Source organism: Athalia rosae, chromosome 2 (genome assembly GCF_917208135.1).
Source record: "Athalia rosae chromosome 2, iyAthRosa1.1, whole genome shotgun sequence".
Classification (NCBI taxonomy): domain Eukaryota; kingdom Metazoa; phylum Arthropoda; class Insecta; order Hymenoptera; family Athaliidae; genus Athalia; species Athalia rosae.
In genome coordinates, this window is record NC_064027.1 from 150,241 (window position 1) to 169,526 (window position 19,286).

At 47.1% G+C, this 19,286-nt stretch overlaps 1 protein-coding gene across 16 annotated transcripts in view; it reads left to right on the plus strand.

Moving 5' to 3' along the window:
• The first annotated feature begins 1,335 nt into the window (after positions 1-1,335).
• The window catches only part of LOC105691495 (protein turtle), a 133,627-nt gene continuing 115,676 nt past the window's right edge, over positions 1,336-19,286 (plus strand). For 15 of the 16 annotated variants that reach the window (XM_048649375.1, XM_048649367.1, XM_048649377.1 and 12 more), the window contains exon 1: positions 1,336-1,738. The gene's annotated coding sequence lies outside the window, so the exon portion shown is untranslated. The remainder of the gene's footprint in view (positions 1,739-19,286) is intronic. The other variant, XM_048649374.1, reaches the window with a different exon arrangement.

Here is a 19,286-nt window from a genome sequence, read left to right on the forward strand (position 1 = left end):
TATACCCGGATTCGAACCTCCGTACGTACGCGCAAAGCTCAATAGCCACGGGGATACACGCGTCGAACGATGCGGTAAAGTCTTACGACGTAGTCTCGTCCGCGGTTCTTTCCGCGGCATCGTCCTCATCGTGCTCGCGAAACTACCTGATATCAAATGTATCTGTATAGTGCAGGTTTCCCCATAATTATCGAGGGACTACATCCATTCGCCCATGTACACGGACAGGGTGCCGGGTAACGAGTTCCGCTCCGGTTCTGGTTCTGCTGCTGATTTTTAGTTTACGACGTTTTATTTTTTTTTTTTTTCAGTTTTCGACGCGTGATTATTGTAGGGACGAGCATTGTTCGGCGTTTTATTCGTTTTTCCGCGACACCGTTGCACGACATGGGAAATAGTTGAGAAGTAGCGACGGTTCGCTTCGTTCCGATCTTGCGGGTTATTCGTGATGCGACGATGCAAATTTTGATTCGGGGCACGAACCGAAGGATATATATCGACTCGATTGACGTGCTATCGTATAGTTTGTCGTTCGACGTAGTTATTTATATTCAGCACGAAGACGAGTTTCAAATATTTGGAACAATTTTGAATAATAGTACGCGGCGGCTACAATTTATAGGCTTTTATGAAATATATGCAAGGACAACCGATTATCGTTAGACATGTATACGCGAGAATAAGAATAAAAGAATGGCCTATCGTGGATATCGCGGCATAGGTTGGAGGTAAGAAATAGGAGACGGTGAAGAAGAGGGAACGTAAAATAAAAAATGAAAACCACGGAATTTGACGTGCACCCGGAGATCTTGCGTTGGAAATATTTTATAAGTGTGCAAGAGGGGAGAGATGGTTGGGAGTGGAACGTAAATCGAGAAATACGGTTTCCAGATAATTTATTAAAAGGTTAGAAAGCATCTTACGCAACCCCGATGATTTATTCAGACCATTTATTATTTAACAAAACTGCGATGAAAATTAATTTTCCGCGTTCGGCTTTATCGCTCAATTTTTGAAAGACTTTCGAAAATATTTTGGCGAAAATTCTCTGCACCCATTTTGGAAACGCCATGCTCTTCGATCGGCCGTAGAGATTCGCGCCCCGATGAAACGTGACAGGTGCGATAGTGCCCCGGCGAATGGGTGGGCCGAGGTCTAAATTCGATCTTTCACCCCGCACGGTTCGTCGGGGGATTTGAATTTCGGAGTCGCGCTCTCTCGAGTCTCTTCCCGACTTCTGCGCCAGTGACATCCGGTTTGTTTCCATTGGCTGATTCGAAAGAGGCGTCGCGTTCATAGGCTGAACCGGAGAAGTACGTTCGATAGCCAGGCGGAGAGCTCAGTACCCGGCAGGGCCTCGAAGAAGAGACTGCTCCGTCTCGACTTCCGATAAGATAACGCAAATTTACGAACTTTCGTTAACTCGCTGCGCCCTTTGCCCGGTTGCGACCGCACACCCGATCTAATATATTTTTTACAGTTATCGTTGGCTTTTCGTCTGTCGCGCTACACGTATCGAAAACCGACCAAACCCGATCTACGTAAACTTCATTACGGGGCGTATAACTATACGTCAAACGGGACCGATATCTATGCGGCATACTCACGCTGTCAATTTACGTGACACATTTACCGTATGAGAAAAGTGAAGTTTGTGACTTTGTGTTTCGTGGTTTAGTGCCTTTTTATTTTGGATTTTTAACAACGCAGCCGATCGCAATATCGGGCAGACACATTGGTGAGTTTGAAATTTTATTGCACGCTTCCGTAACAATTTGTAGGCGATCGGTTCATGTCAAAAAAGTGGTCGCACCGAAAATTTCGTTACCGATGCGCAACCGGTGCTGCGATGGATGTTGAACGCACCTACGGATCGGAGTAATAATGAGTTATCTTTAGTATTTCTTCAGCAAGTAGTAGGTATCGCGATCGTTCGATGCCGATTCGAGTTGGTGCTCGAGTACAGCTGTAGCGAATCATTTCGGATGAACCGGGCGAAGCAGAAAAGGCACGAACACGGAACCGGCATTACCGTTGATAAGAACTACGTAACACTCGATGAAAAGATACCGATATATGTGTATTTACGGTTTACGCGAGGACCTGAGAACTTGGATTTTTCAGTAAATCGAAACGAACGCGAATCGCGATGGATCCGTTGGACAATCGTAGACGATTTCCCGCGACAAATTGCGTACTTCCGGGAAAAGCGAACGAAAAAAGGGATCAAACGGAAGGAGAAGAAACAAGAACCTGAAGAAGGAGAGACAGTGGGTTGGGGATGCTTCGAGATCGCGTGTGTGCAAAACACTTCGCCAAGTACATTAGGTACCTTTTCCAAAACAATCGCCACCAAAAGATCGTTTCAGAAGAATAACCGTAAAATTAATTTCATCGGAGGAAAAAGGATCTAAATTCATCACTGTGCCGAGTACATAACTACATGTCACCCTGCATCGTGCATAAAACTACTAGAGGAGACTGAAGTTATCGAACGAATGAATATAAAATCTGAAAGCCAGAGAAAAAAAAAATGAATTAGTTAAATTTGAAAAGAAAATCAAACGGGAAAAAGAAATTGAATCAAAATCAAGTATTCTGTTTTTTTTTTTTTTTTTTTTTTATTTTTTCTAAAACGCCCGCCAAGTCCCACTACCTCCAATTCTTTATTTTATTTATTTTCGAATTTCATCTAATTTCTTTTGAATTTTGTTTTCAAGTTTAACTGATTTATTTTATTTTTAATCTTCTGCACGATGCAAAGTAACATGTAGGTGTGTACGCGGCACAGTGATTGATTCGGATCCTTTTTTCTCCGCTATGAGGAATCCGTGATTACCGAGAGGTGGAACGTTTGGCTGTATAACTCGCCGGTATAACACGTCGGACGTTTTCTTGGTTCGGCTAGCAATATAGAACGGTGGATGTAACGCACGCATCGGTCCGAACCAACGATAAAAAAAAAGCGATGATACATTCATACACCCTCATCACTGCCCGCCCTCGTCGCTCTTCGATTTCCGTGGTTGGACAAAACTGGAATTATATCTCAGTCGCAAAGCCCTTCAAGTAAATGCCCAGCTCTTGTGTTTTGTCATCGCATTACGAATCTCATGCTCGTAGTATTTGTTAGCTAAGGACTCGAACGACATCCATTACCGTAATTACGCGCACTCGTGATCAGATCGACCCCTCTCCATCGCCATTTCATCCAAGCGACCCTCCTCCCGATAATTTCAACGTTACCAAGAGCTCGTCTCAAATCGGACCGAATATAGGTAGAGGTAAAATTGGAGTACGTGGTCCTTGGTGGGCTATTGTTACATCGCCATGCCAAAATTCTTAAGTTTTTTTTTTTTTTTTTTTTTAAATGGCCCACCAAGTGATCCCACTACCTCCAATGTGTTAATTTGGATCCTTTTTTGTCCAGAGAATTCGACAGCACGGTTATTCTTGAAAAACGACTTGTTGGCGGCGATTGATTTGGACGAATTGATGTACGTGGCGAAGTTTTTCGCACCTGTTATCCACTCCACATAGCAATGCATAAGAGTGAATATTTTATAAAATATACCGAAACACGCGTTGACTCAATTGCATCGTTTCAGCTTGTTCAGAATTTATCTCACCTGCGTAGTCTTCTTAATACGTGTATGTATATTTATTGGCGCAGCGCGCATATCCCGAACCCCCCCCCCAAAAAAAAAAAACAGTGTTTCGAGAATCGCTTGCATAAAAAAAAGGAAAGAAAAACACCGTTTTCCGGAATCATTTGGGTGTCAGAGAGAGCTGTACCGGAGTATATGGATTTGTTGTAATACGCCGGAGATCATCTCGTCGCGGGATTTTCAATAAATCCTTTCGCCTCACGATCCAGGACGACAATCGAATTACCGCCCGGCAAATCCTATAAATAAAGCAATCGGATCGGTTATAATATCATCGCTGATACAGGTGGCATCGGTGTAGAGGTAGGTACTCGTACCTACGGAAACGAACGATATTGGGATCGCTGATTGCAAGCCCGCAATTATAATCCCTCTCCGCACGCCGATCGTCGCATATCATAGCTCCCGATTTGCGGGCATCTGTGTCTACGGAATTTTCGCCGATGGCGCCTATTAAAACTGTCACAGGTTATTTACATGGATATTTTTTAAACGTTTCAAAATTCATACCAGAAAGACGCGCGGAGTAGACGTCGAAGCAGGTTTGACATCTCGTGTGCTAGTTTTGTTAGACGGATACAGCTGTGTATTTTTTTTTTTACATTATTATTGTTACTAATTTTTCTCCCATTATCGAAACAGAAACATTGGGAGACATGGATTTGTTACGTCGTTTCGTTTGGACTGATTTTTAAATTGAACTAATTCCGATGATCGGTATCGTTGATACAGTTGGTAACTGCCGCGAGACGAGCGCATAAAAGCCGTACTATATGTTTGACTCCCTATAACTTGTTATTAAAGTGCAATTTTCGGGCTATGCGGAGCCTTCGGGGTAGACGAGAAAAAAATGAATACGAAACTGAAAATAAAAATTCATATTCATATTCATATTCATATTCACAGTCGCATTGATATTGCAGCTGAAACTGTACGGCAAGAAAATATTGTATAATCTACACGCGCCGAACCATTCCCACGACGAACACGACCGAGTGAAGTATTTTATATTTTTAATTATACATCAGAAGTAGGTATTAACTGCGCCTCCCGCTCGACCGACGCATACATATATGTATGTATAGTTATCCAGGCAATAGCATCAATCGTTCGCAGCGCCCCACGTTCATTTCTCGTATCGTGTTTCTAGTCAGCCCCATTGATCGTCGTTTTTTCGTCAATGGACGCTACCGCGGCATTCGAAACGAGATCAGCACGCGATCTTGTACATAGGTATACATACGATATATTTCCTATTAAATATCTATCTACCCCAAAAATTAGTTCTACTCACGAAATTTCGCCTGCAGTATACACACGTGTGCAATTTCAACATTCCGTCGTTTATCTTGTCCTTCTTGTTTTCCTCGTCATCTCGCACGCAGTGACGCACGGTCGAAACTTTCGAACATTTGCAATAATCACATCGTGAGAATAGATCGTTAACGCAGCGGTAGTGTCGTAGCTTGCAAAACCTATGCGAATATGACTCGGAATTTATGGTGCAGCGTGGGTCGGACGTAGAAATGTGAATCGATTCGATCCAGTTTGGTTCATTGAATTGAACGGTCTTCCGAAAAACGACGAATTGACTTTGTAGGTATTTAGAACAATGTATAACCGTGATTGTGTTATGGACATCTGCCGATCGAAATAAGGAATAATTTCATCATTTATGTTTGCGAAAGTCGAACGGGTTGTGGAAGCGACTCATTCTAATGGTGAGAAAACCGCGGCTCCGTTATATTACGGCTGATCATCCCTTCTTTATGTCGCCGTTGAAATTTCAAAATTTCAAAATCTTGGCAACAATTCTCAAAATGTCAACACTGTCGTGCGATTAGTGACATTTTTACAGTATCGCTCGTAACGTAACAGCCGACGGTTGACGTATACCGTACGACACTCCGTTGATACCCTCAACTTGTACGTACATCCATATACCTACGCAGATACGTATCTACATTTCCACGTCGTACCCGCATATGTATGTACGTATTCGTATACCTTATGTCGCCCCGACCGAGCAGTCCGCGTATTGTCTAAAGATGGCGGACGACCTTCTCACTCCCCCGACAAGGTTCCCTCCGGTGTTCGTACGTCGTCGCTTCCGTATCCCTCGTCGATGCAGTCTTCTCCGCAGGGCGAGTAACTTCCGGAACCTAATTCAGCGAACACCGAGCACCGAACACCGAACACACCCATGCATATTCAGCGCACTTGCGGTTTCGAGCTGACTTCCAACTTCTCCGGCCGACTACACAGGTAACGTACGTACATCTGTACATGGTATACAGCTGTTTCGTCGACGTATCAAACGAATCGTAACCAAGTCCTGCCGTGCGCGGGGATATCGTCTGTACGCGCATAAAATCGCGAGATAATCAAAGATGTTCGACAATAGGTCACGTCTCGCGTAACCGGGTGGCGGCGGTCGACCTACGGAAAGTATGCGCGGTTCGCGTGCGAATCGAAAAAAAAAAGGAGAAAAAAAGAACGAATCAGTGGACGGGTGGACGGCTCTTGAACGAAAGGGTGTCGGGCGTGTCTAGCTGCCTCATCTCCATACCCGATGTTGCACGTCAACGCGCGTATCCCCGCGTCGGCTGACTATGAGTCTGGACCCGGTGAGTTCCAGGAATCATTTCCTAGGAGATACTCCGGCGAGCTCCGCTCTCCCTCGGGTTCGCGTAAATTACCAACGGAAATTCACCCGCTTCAACCTTGAATCACGTAATATCTGTATTCGAAAAACCGCGCCATAAATATGATCGTATTATTTTGTTACTTATTTCGACACTTTATCGACGATCGATGATCCCCGAATCTACGAAAAAATTTTGAAGCGAGATCTCACGAAAATTTACAATCAATAAACATTTTCTAGCATCTTGTGTCGCCGTTAGTTGCGGGTTATGTACCGCGAATGCAAACGCGGATGGTCCTTGGGAGCCGGTAACGTTAACTACCTCAAATTCGTTACATCGAATCTCAAGGGAACCAAATTTTCTACCGATTTGGTCACCTCGAGCCACTCGCGGTATGCGAAAATGGATATAATCGGTCATCGCGCGAATATCGCTGGATACGCGTACGAACAGCGCACGTGAAACGGTACGCGGTACGACTTCGTACCTACGCGTTTCGTTTCGTTTCCAGGCGGCACAGCTTTACTTGGGAAGCCACCTTCCATCGTCGGCGCGGAGAGAGAATTAAGTTGCGACGTACGTGTAAGCTCCTCAGCGACGTTTATGAACGTTCATTATACCGAATTCAAGTCCGCGGGTGGCTCTGTACGAACTGATGCTAAATACCGTCTTCTCAACGACTATATTACCTGTGTATCCCGGAGAGACTCGACGAGATTTATGCGACCGCGGAGGTCTGTCGTCGAGTGACACCACTTCACCGATTCATGCAATGTCCGGATCGCACGAGGTACGACGACGAAGAAAGTGCAACTCGGACGTTTCGACGACATTGCGGGTTCGGAGGTCGTGCTCGTGGAGGCATCTTAATTCCTGGCCCTTTATTCGGGTCGTACGTGGTACGCGCGTACACAAGTACAGTATCGTTGAAAGCAGCGATCGACCAACCGAGCATGACGCGATTTTATTCCGCTATCGTATCGTGTACCTACGCAATCGTTCGCTCTCTAATTTTTCGTCCAACCGAAAAGCAATCTTCGATCGCACGCTTGTTGTACCGCAGCGCATGAGTACGTAATCCGGTGTTGGTATCACGTGTGGAAGGGACGACGATCGGTCGATCACGTAATCGCATTGAAATGCGCATATTCTTTTAAGGCAATTCGGCTTCTCGTACACTCGTTCTATAGGAGCGCCATTCCGGTTATTGCTCCGCGCGTCTCTTTCAGCTGCGGTATCGTACGAAAGTTTTTTTCCAAGCTTTTTCCGCTAAACAATAATCGAACATCAATTATTCCGACATGGGATGTAATCGTGCACGGGATACATCGGGTCAAACTTGGTCGGTACGTGTACGCGATTTAACGAAATAAAAGACACGACGGACGAATGGAAATCATTCTCCGGATGTAAGCTACGTTATCGCGATAAAAGGGGTGTAGGGAGCGATCGGAGAGCGCAGTTCCCCAATTCCGTGGAACCCTTTGTAGAGAAATTTGATCAAAGAGTACAATCTGCACCGCATGCACGTGTAGGCGTACAAGGTGTGAAAAATAATGAAAACAGGAAAATTGAAAGGGGGTAAGGAGAAACCTTGTTTTCATTTCGGGCATTGCTGCAGCCCGCTGTGCGGAACTGCGGCGGTGGCGGTTGCTATTTTTCCGGTTGCAGCGGAGGACGGAAATTCGGGAAACGCCCTAGCAAGAGACAGAGATTCACTTTACATGCGTTTGTCGGTGACTCCAAAGCGTGCCTGCAGTCGCATTGCGGTCACGTATGCAGTTGCACGCTCTCTTGATTTCTGATTCGGAACGAGACCGCGTGAAAAACATCCGAAAGCCGAGTCTCCGTTGTGCCGCTACCGATGCGGCCGCATCCAGCGAACTGCCGTTCACCGTGACGAGTGAAACGTGCACCGAGGTACCATTTCCACGGTATTCATTCGTTCGGTGTTTTTTCGTATTTATCGAAATTAAAAATCGCCCCGTCAATCGCCGTCTCGCCAATGGCGCACGACGACGACTCTTCTACGATCGCTTCACTCCGTGTAGCTTTCGGATTATTTGCTTCGGTGTATTTCCCAAACATACCGCAGGTGACAGCCTCGACGTTTTATCTGCCGACAATGACCATTTCTCTCGCGGTTGATTTCCATTTTCCGTTTAACGTAGTTCCAATTTACGAGGGTGCAACGGCTCCGCGGGTCCCCTTTTCCCAGGGTGCCCCGCAGGTTCGATGTCTGGCATTCGAAAAATTGGCACAATATGTTTTGGTAGGTGCGCGGACGAATAGCGAAACTCGAGCGGTCGAGGTCGTGACACGTAACGCAACGTATCGTCTCGTGTTTTGGTTTTTACAAATTGAGTTTTCTACGCAGGAGTCGGAAGCTCGGAGCGATAATATTCCAGTACCCCGAACCGTTGACCTTGAAATCGCTGATCTGCGGCGAGTGAAATTAGCTGTACACCGCGAGCGAAAAATACGAGAATGCGGACGAAATGAAACGAAACGAAAGGTGGCCCCAGATGCTACAGAATTGAAGTAGGGACAGGAGAAAAAGGAGGAGAAGAAGACGAAGAAGAAGAAGAAGAAGAAGAAGAAGAAGAAGAAGAAGAAGAAGAAGACGAAGGAGAAGAAGAAGAAGATGGTAACGGACGTTGAGAGGAAAAAGTCTGTTATTCGACGTAATGACCCGTTGGAATTCCTGCCGTACCTACGAAAGGCCTCCTTCCAGCTTTGACCGGAGGTTTCAACCGATTGTGAGTGGGTTTCCACGCTTCTTCCTCTCTATTCCGACTCCCTCCTGCCTTTCAGGTATACATGTAACTAGTTTTTCTTCTTCTGCTCCTCGGCTTACGGACGATCTCCCCTTGCCGTTGTTGCTTTACGCTCGTCCTACGGAGCTTCTTTCCACGACGGGCGCGCGCCTCAGGCGAATGTAATATACATATACATATATGTATAGCATGCGATAACGAGCGCGTAACACGCTTCGCACTCTCGAAATTTCGAATTCCAAGGTCTCGGTCATTTTATTTCGTCGAGAATAATTGCGTGCGAAATGACGACAATGAAATCATTAACGATAATAAACGAAAAGGGGGGTTGAGTCTAATTATTAATACGTCATGCTCCGCGCGCAACGGTACGTCACGCATACGATAAGCGACGACACACGTAGTATGCACATTTCTCCGGGGGAAAACGAGCCGCACCGAAGGGGACGGGGGCTGTTATTCCAGCAACACGGTTCAGTCATCGCATAGCGGGGTCCGGGGTGGAAATGAGAGTGCGAGAGGATGGAGAGTCGTGGGCTTGATACCGATGCGGGTGTATAATTTTCATTTCCCTTCCCCTTGCTCGTCTCCTCTCGACTTTGTTCTTCTTTTTCTTTCGTTATCATCATCGAGCTCCGGAAAATATGTGCATCAATTAATTACTGCCGCTGCATAATTTTTAGGAGACGGGAAACGTCTACGTGTGTATAGACCAATACAATGCAGGTATATATATTTTCCACGCTCCCCTTACTTCAGCTCCTCCTGCTCCAGGGCTTGACTTTGTTTACTTATGGCTCTCTCCGGCGTTGAATAATCGAGGGTTAAACGAGCCGTAATATGTGGGTAAGAGCGATTAAATGCCGAGGTTTCAAACGCAGGTACGTACGAAGCGCGCGGAAAGAAGGACGGCTCTGTATAATACACATGAACTATGTCGTCGATCGATTCGAAACATGCGCGGGTAGAAATAACCGACGAACCGCCTTCTGGGTCATATCTACCGAGATTTGGTAACGCGGCGCGTTAGAACGAGATCGTTTCGATCCAGGGGGGCTGGTGGGAAATCGACTTCTGATTTCTGTAGCCCCATCGCGCGGGAAATACGTGATCCGGATTCAACCTCGTACCCAGGGTTCTTATTTTCAGGTATACTCGTGCGCCCGTTTGTCTTTGCGTTATTCGGATCAATGGGAAAATTAGAAGAAAAAAGGAGTGAAATGAAAAAGTATGGGCGCACAGCCTGCGCAAAAGCCGTCAAAGTGCCGAGCGGCTTGGCTCGCATATAGCGCAGACGTTGATATATTCCTGAATGGATCGCAATTCGCGAAGTACCCACGAGTCGGGATTTCAAACCGAACTGACCGAGTTCGCCGAGCTTCCATCGATAGATCGTACAACCGGTTCCCTACGCTATTTATCTACGCGCACCTCGCAAATGCTTTCGGATCCTGTTCGCTGATGTGAAACACGCGGTACCCGGGTGCTTATTCGTACTCCCCAGCTGATGTGTTGAAAACCGAGCTGTTTGTACTTTTCCTCCACGAGGACACTCGAAGTTGATGGAAAAAATAGATGTCAGTATTCATCCGAGTTACTCTGCAGAATCGACGCATTCACAGGATGTCGCGCGAAATCGGCCTTTTTCAGAGCTGCGCGACGTACGAAATCCAACCGAGCAACCCTTCTCCGCGGTGCGGTGAATCGGGTACTTTGATCGCCGGTGATTCTTGAACGCTTGGCAATTTTGAAAGAGCAACGCAAACGAATGTTCAAACACTCTTCAACGTCGAACGATACATCGTCGTATGATAAGTTACGAATTTCAAATTTGTCCCGAAAATTGACGCATCGCTACTCGTTCCGCGAGAAAATTTCGAACGACGCCGAGGACGGAAAACAAAATGTGACTCCAAGTAAAACTCGGTAATTTTTAACGAAGAACAGGAGAGCGGCCCCGGACCCAAAAACTGATATAATATCGTCGTTGTGGTATCCGACAACTTTTGTCCGCAACATTTTTCCACGTCATCGTCATCTACCGTTTCGGGGATGATCGCGGTGATCGCTGTAAAAAACTCACCCTCTAGATACGCACGACGCATTCTACAGCGCATGTTGATTGAGATGTTTCACGCACGGATGAATCACACACGATTACAAGCTGTCACGTCGTATTATACGAACTGGATATACCATATCGTACTTAGTGAAATATACATTCATTCGTACACGCAATCAGACGCGCGTGTCAAATTTTAACCAAATAATTACCCTTTCCCTCATATATTCATTCGGGCTCATCGTACGCCTATGCATAGGTACGCACACGTACAATGGTCTCATTCGTATAACGATGTGAAAATTTCATCGCAGATACGAGTATGCGTCCATCGATCCAAAAACGAGGAAACAATACCAAGGTGTGTACGTACGTTGAGAGAAGAATGAAAAAAACCTGCGCGGCCAGGGAATTCGTGTCTCATCGAACAAACGACATCCCCGACGTGGATGTAACGGGAGCGTCGCTCGTCGGTGGACTGCATCCTGTGTTTCGCATGGGCGCGTGCGGTGTCTATTCGTACGCATTTATGCACCTACGCGTCTGACGTACGCGCGTTAATATTTTTTAGGCACCGAGCACCCTCTTTCTCCGTCGCGAGTCGGTCGATCCCTCCGAAAGCGTAAGAGCGCTACGTATCTTCTTTTATTTGTTCCTTCCTATTGGCTGTAACCCCTTTAAAAATGCTAGTCGACGTATTATCTTGGACACACGCGCTGCTGCTGCTGCTCTCTCTCTCTCTCTCTCCCTCTCCCCCTCCCTCTTTCCCCAACGCGGTTGTAAACAAGTGTGACACGATCGTTCGTGTTTCCATCGGATGAGAACTGACCCGAGATTATAATTTTTCTATTCCTCTTTAATTTCCATCAGAGATGAGGCGTTATCGGGTGACCCGTTTCCAACGATCGCGGCGGCAAAGTTCACGATTGTGAGAATAGAAAATGTAACGAACAATTTCAAAAGATGCAAATCGTCCGGTTTTAAGTAAGAGATGGTAAGATGACGTATCGCGCGTAGTCGCGGGGACCATAGGACTTCCGTTTCCAACGTCACGTCTTACTTTTGGTCTCGACGTTGTCTTATTTAACGAGCGAGGCAGCCGAACGAAAGGATTCCCATTAGCCCGATGGGGCTGACTAACGACAAGGCGACGGTAATTGAATAATTGGTTAATTGAAAGGAGTTACGTGCAGGGTCGAACCTATGCCCAGAACCAGGTCATGTTTCCGAAATCGACTTTCCGATTTCAGCTGGCCCTACGGTCTGCTAAAAACACACAAAGTATGCCGAACATTGTTAAAATTTTTCAAGGATTTCACGGACATTTCCATCTCGATTCACATCTACTTCACTTCTATTCCGGTCCAATTCCACGCACACGTGGGTAATGTCTCGGGTCATCGACGGGCGTTGAATCACCGAGCGAAACGGAAGAGTATCGGAAGGTGGCTGACAATGAGCGGTGCTTGATCAACCTCGGATAAAATCCGATCCGATTCGATGCGATACACTTCGCTCTCTGGTTATGCGTCGGCATTGCATCGGTGATATTTAAGAGAGGAGATGAGATACGCGGGTACAAAGACGAGAGAAATATGATCGCGTGACCGAACTTGAACGATGCAAATGTCCGATCGCACGTACGATGTATGCGTAATCGAGGTGGACACCACCAGCGGAACACGTTTTACCCACGATACCGTACAATCCTTTGCTTTTTCTATTTTCGCATCCGTAGGAGCGTTCAAAATCAGTAGAGATTCGATACACGCGCGATGTCGATTTTTGTTTATCGAGATTGAGTTTTGAGGCAATTCTGACGCATCGACACCGACAGCCTGCACTGTTGTAGCCCGACTGTCGAAATTTTTCACAAATCAACCTGTATACCCAACCTACGCGTACAGCTGTTATACTATAAGTATTTCTGCATGCAACGCGTATCCGCGGTATGGACTTGAAGTGGAGCGTTCGTTTCGCCCTGCTTTGATCTCACTTCACATTATTACATTACGATGCACCGTCGGTAGTGCTTTTTCATAAATGCGATTAACCGTGAGACTTTTATCGGTATGGCAATTATTTGAAAATTACAAATTACATAACGGCGTTTCTTTTTTTTTTTCTTCTTCAATCCGCGGATGACCGATTCATCGATCGAAGTACGTACATATAGGCCGGTTGGAGTTGAATTCTTCAATTTTTCTTATTTCTCAATTTTCATCGTTCATTGGCGATTGGTGATTTTTCATCCCTTATTTCGCTGAGGGGTATTCATGACATCGATAACTGTACGTATACTAGTATCGTAGAAATGAGAAATACATTCTTCTCGGTTCATTCGTAAGACCCCCCCTGAACGATCGAGTTCGCGCGCAAGACCGATAACCGTCCGAATGAAATTATAGAAAGGTTTAACGTATAGGACGAACCGAGTCTCTTGGTACGCGATAAAATGGCTCGTCCTACAGAGCTTTTCAGCTCCCGCAGTTAGTTTCGGTGTCCGTCCCGTTCTCTTCTGCAGACACGTACTCTGCCGAGTCGTCTCTCGATCGAGCTCTCTATCCACGGGGCGTTCTTTTTGTTGCTTTCATGGTAACGAAAGTTTTTCCATCTATCGAGTTATACCTGAAATTATTTCATTGGGCAAGTCGACGGAAAAATCGAAGAAGAAAAAAAGTTCGCAACTCCCTTTTCTCGGTAAATAGGCTCCGAGCCCCGAGATCCATCTCCGTCTACATCTGGAATGTTGGAATTTCGGTGGATTCGAAATGTGCCCGCTGCACCCCACGCTGATTTCGGGATCCGACTCGTAGAACCCTAGACTTATCGGCAGAGGAGAGGGAGCGGGGTTAGGGGGGAGGGGAGAGAGGGCAACCGTAGAAAATCTTCGAGCCTGGGAAAAATGAAAATAAAGGAGGATCGGAGGAGATTTTTGACCGTGGTGACCGCAAGGTAGAGTGGAAACGCCCCTAAAAATATCACAAGATTTCACACTATCCGCGGCCGGTTAGCAGGTATACATCAACGTAGAGAGATGCGCTCCATTTTATTTCTTTCTTGCAAGGTACTATGTATATTGGGTTATCCCCCTGTGTCCATTTTTGTCGTCTTCATTGTTACTGTTGTTGTTGTTGTTGTTGTTGTTCTTGTTATTATAACGTTCATACCGCTGCTATCGTCATCGTGTAATCGCGTCTATCGCGTTGCAGCAAAACAATGTTCGCCGGACCGTTTTCTGCAGGATGATATTTGTGCAGTGGCGATCAAAGGCCGTTTTCCCAAAGCTTCAAATGGATTTTCATGATTTGAATTCAGAGATAGTTGCACTCTTCGCATATCTTTGTCTGCACCTGTAATTGGATTACTCGATGCCAGTACGCACGATGGAAAGCGATCGAGAACAATGGACTCCGATTACAGTTTTAATCAGCCGCGTTGAGTACATCGTTGCTCAATCTCGCGTGTGCGCACGTGTGCGGTGTACGCCACGTATCGCGTGGGTCAAATAATACCGCTCTACCCGCTCCGCTAGGTCTGGAAAGATTTCGATGAAAAACCGTGTGATCCTGGTCCGTAGCGGTTCGATCGCTTCTCCATCTCGTCGTTCTGTCGAATAAGTTTTGCACAGGAAGATCAAGCGAAGCGAGGCCAAGCAACTCCGCGAGCGACGGAATGAGAATTCCCATCAGCCGCGGTGGCGTGCGTCATTTACACGAAATGACATCGATCACGAAACGCAAGAATACGACGTTAGGTATAGGTATATTCTTCGACCGCGTAACTCTTCGGTCGCTCTTATACCAGAGTCCTCGGTCCTCGGTGTTTGTAAATACGGAGTTGTACGCGTGCCTCGGTCCTCCGTGTTGATATTATTGAATCGTGTGGGGTGTTGCGCGTCGTCGGCGGAGTAGAGGCTCTCGTAAAAATGACGGTGGCGTAACATTGGCAGCGTACTTTGTAATGATTTATCTCGTCTTCTCGAGTCCGCTCCACGTGGGTACCGGTCTTCTCGCCGCCGCGACGACGTGCGTTACTCCGGTAATGCGTAGGTACAGGTAACTCGGTTTCTCCCTCTCCCGCATCTCGCGCGGGAAGCGTTGCGCCGAGCTGCGCGCGGGTCATCGCATACGTATACAGCTCGCACGTAGCAGCCGCTCCTCGCTTGCACGGGCGTCCGCGGGAACAGGGGGGAGAGGGAGACGGGAGGGAGACGCGAGGGACTCGAGGACGCTGGGTAGGGATGGAACGTGGTCGGTTCACTTTCCCGGGCTTCGTGCGCGCGTCCTTAGGGCGCGGTTACGACACTATTATTTCAAATCCATAACTCCTAGCGGCGGTAACGAGCGAATTTGATACCGCAACGCTCTTCCGAAGATAGCCAAACTCGATTCGATCGATTCCTGCCTCCGTTACGAACGTACCTAGGTTTTGTCAAACCAAAAACAACCGGCATCGATCATCGATTCATCATCGATTCATCGATAACTGGTGTTCAACTGCGTGTACGCGCGTAGCTTATCGTCAGTCTCGAAAGACGTACGAAATAATGAAAACGGTCGTACGCCAACGTTCGTTTGATAGATCCGACTCTGGCCACTTCTCGAGATCTACGAAACAGGGATGAAATTGAAAAACTAACATAATCCCCGATCGTAGAATGTACGAACATGCCGATTCATCGTCGGAGTAATCCTTGAGAAATGTGTGTCGGGATTGTAGTTTTATTTAATCTTATCTGCCGGAAAAATTATTGAACGACATCGAATCATCCGATCCGATCGCTGCGCTTAGGTGAAGTCCGTGGAACGACGATGCCCAGGTTTTCCCCAGTCTTGTCGCAATTGAATATCTTTATAATTTTTAGCATTTCGTTAGACAAACTGAGAAACAAAACGTTCCGACAGCCCCTTGATTATACTCGTGGATTGAAACGCGGCGCTGTTACGGGTCTGACGGTCGCTAGGAGTGAGAGAATAGAAAACGAGGGGAGTGAAAAACGAAGGTAAGGGGAGAAGGATCCCTTTAACTCGAGAGGGTCAAAAGGAGGCCTGAGGTGCCGCCGCGTTCCTGATCCCTGTTCGGATGCAAAGGGGCAGAACAAGGGGGAGCAGAGGAGAGACGATGGGCCACAGTTGCCATCTGACATATCCCGCGATGACGAGAGTTGAGCCGACGCGCCGAACCTTTTCGGTCTGTCTTCGGTGGGTAAGCTAGGAGATGGAAAGACGGGCGTCGCCCTTTGTTTTCACTTGGATACGCTACAGGTGTGAATTGATCCTGGGGTTATATCGCGTCGCTCCGAGTTGACGCTTCTCCGCACCATCCACGTCCATCCAGAGGAGGTACCTTTTCGTTTCCTTTTTATGTCACCCCACTCTCTCCTCCACTCCCTGCCTTTCTCGTTACTTCGTTCTCCTTTTTCCTCGGAGCGACGCCTCGGTCGAATCAATTTTGGACCTCAGGCCTCGGTAGCCAGGCCCCTACCATATCGGTTACTCGACGTTTCGTCAGAGCTGAGAATTATTACGTATCGTACGGTATACTTTCACAATATTCTACCTGTATCACAGTTGTTCCGCAGATACGAAGCATTCTGCTTTTGCTCTTCGTATCGTTTGTAACGTGAAAATACTACGGAAGGGCTTCCGCTATCTATCGCTTCGAGCGATTCGTTTCTTTTCTGTCTTTTTCTGCAAATAGCTTCGATTCTTTTCATTCCGCAATTTTCGAAAATGTCGCGATGACGAGTAGGTAGTGTTATACGAGGCAATTGAGTCGCGTGAGCTTTCGATTGGTATACCGTTACATTTACAACGGACTCAACCGGTGCAACTAATGGACAAGGTTGCGGTAAACACGCCTGTGATCCGTCTCGTTTTATTATGTACCTGCTTCTGTATGCAATCGACTCGTCATCTGAAGTAGCATTATGCATATCGATTCATATTCAGGGCATCCGTTGTAATACACGCTCGCGTACGCGGAATCGTTGGATTTGAAAACTACGTTATATCGTACAACGATCGTGTGGTGCATTAATCTTTTATTTCTAAATTCTCTTCTGTCCTCAGACTTGTAATTTTTCACACTTGTTCACGACTGTGACAATTTTGCATCAACGTATCGATGGTCGAATACAAAGGATAGAATCAACAGCCACCCTGAAATTTCGATATTTCGCTCCTCTCGGTTTTTACGAGGTAAACGATAAATCAGTGCGTACGTTTTGCGTTACGAAATGATTTAATTACCGTTTCGTTTACGGTCATATGTTATACCGCCAACAGAACTACCGACTATTTCATAGGGTATCTCCGATAGACTGGAATTCTGTACGTTCGTTTGCATATATCGTTGGCGCATTCGCATCGATCGCGAAGCTGTTTCCTCTCCACTCAACGAACGTGTCGGTGCGAAAAAAAACTTACTAAATAAATAACATAATGAATAAATTTAGTCGCTCCTCCGGAGCGCGGTAATCTTGGACTTGGCAGTCGTAGTGAACTCTGGTTCAGCTGAACGCGAGGATGTCGCAAGAGACAAGTGTGCCTCTATCCACGTATTTTTCTACGAGCTTGTCTCGTGCTCGAGAAATCCAAGAGCAAGGACCTCCGACTACGAGAGAGACCGGCCAAGCCATCGACCGGAGTGAGAGAGGAAGAAGGGGATCGCTAGAGAGACAGCTGGGCTTCGACGTTGTCTTATCGAGACGGGAAGAGGCGATTACCGCGAGTGATTCACCTATGGACGGTGACATCGCGCGTCCGAAATGCTCCGTATACACTTCTGACGAGGATCAATAAAATCATCGAGAAGGTAATGACGGGTGAGAGGCGACGGAACCGTACGATGCACTCGCTCTCGATGCCTGCGGAGGTTGTCCACCGTCGACGTTGCGGGCTTCTACCGCGCCGCGGTCATGGGCGGGCAAGCCTGGGTTCAAAAAGCGGAGGAAGAGACCAGGTATTGGCTTCGCTACAATCGTCGTCCAAGGTGAACCAGTGTCCGGTACGCGAGAACAGAAATGCTTCGAGAGCAGTACGTATCTTCTTTTGCCAGTAGATTCTCTGCAACCTATCTTACCCGCACAGGTACGCGAGCACCTACCGCAGAGTCGAACTACGGCTTCTCTATGATCCTCCGTGTCTGGATCGCTCGCGTCGCCGTAACTACGTCGTCGTTCACACGCGCAACGGGGAAGTGCAGTTTGGTGCGGCTGACTCACGCAAGATTTCCGCTCGAATCATCGACACGATGTACGATAACCGTATAGGCACATGTTTCGTGCACTAGGCATAACTCACTTCGTTGCTTCGTCTCGGGGATTATATCGCGCCCTCGTTGAATTCTGCTACCGTAACGGTGGAGGCTGCTGCTGTTGTACGCACATACGTACGTACGTACGTACGGCTTGTGCGATTACACCAGCGAAAGTGGATGTCGTCGGAAGGCAGCGTCGGTCCTGCGTTACTGTTCGGTGCGGCGACAATAATTTGACGTTATTTGCCCAACTGACGGAATGAAATGCGATTAACAAACCTGGTAGGCGACTTGGTGCCCCTCTTCAATTTACAATTTCTTCACCGACACTGGACTGCACGCGTGCATTTTATTTTGTCTCCCCTCTTTGAATTCGTTCTTTCCATGGTCAACCGCATCGCGCAAACCCGCAGGTTGCGATTGACGCGCGGCGGCAGGCTTTTGCAAATCGCCTCGTACGGTCGGTCCCGATCGTCTTTGGGTGGCTACTCGGTGACGGTGATTCCAACTCGGAGTAACGGATGTAACGTATCCGCCCGAGCGTTGAATGAAACCTGTATTATTGCCCCGTGTGAAAGCTTTGGCTCCGCTTCGTTCCCTCGGAAAGATGTATTCAAACTCGGCATCGGAACTCGAGCCGCTCCGGTCGATCCGTCCATCCGTAATTGAGCCACCGATCGGTGTAAGCCCTGCGCCATTTCTCGTTTGGTTAGCTATCTCAGCGTTGTCCGAGTGTATCCCCGATACCCCGGACCCGTACGACTGTACGTCCGTTATATGCATCGGCGGATTCAAGAATCGGCGAATGCGGATAAAAGCTGCTCTTCTTTCAAAAGGCCCGGCCGTTATGAGCTATGTGGTAGATGGA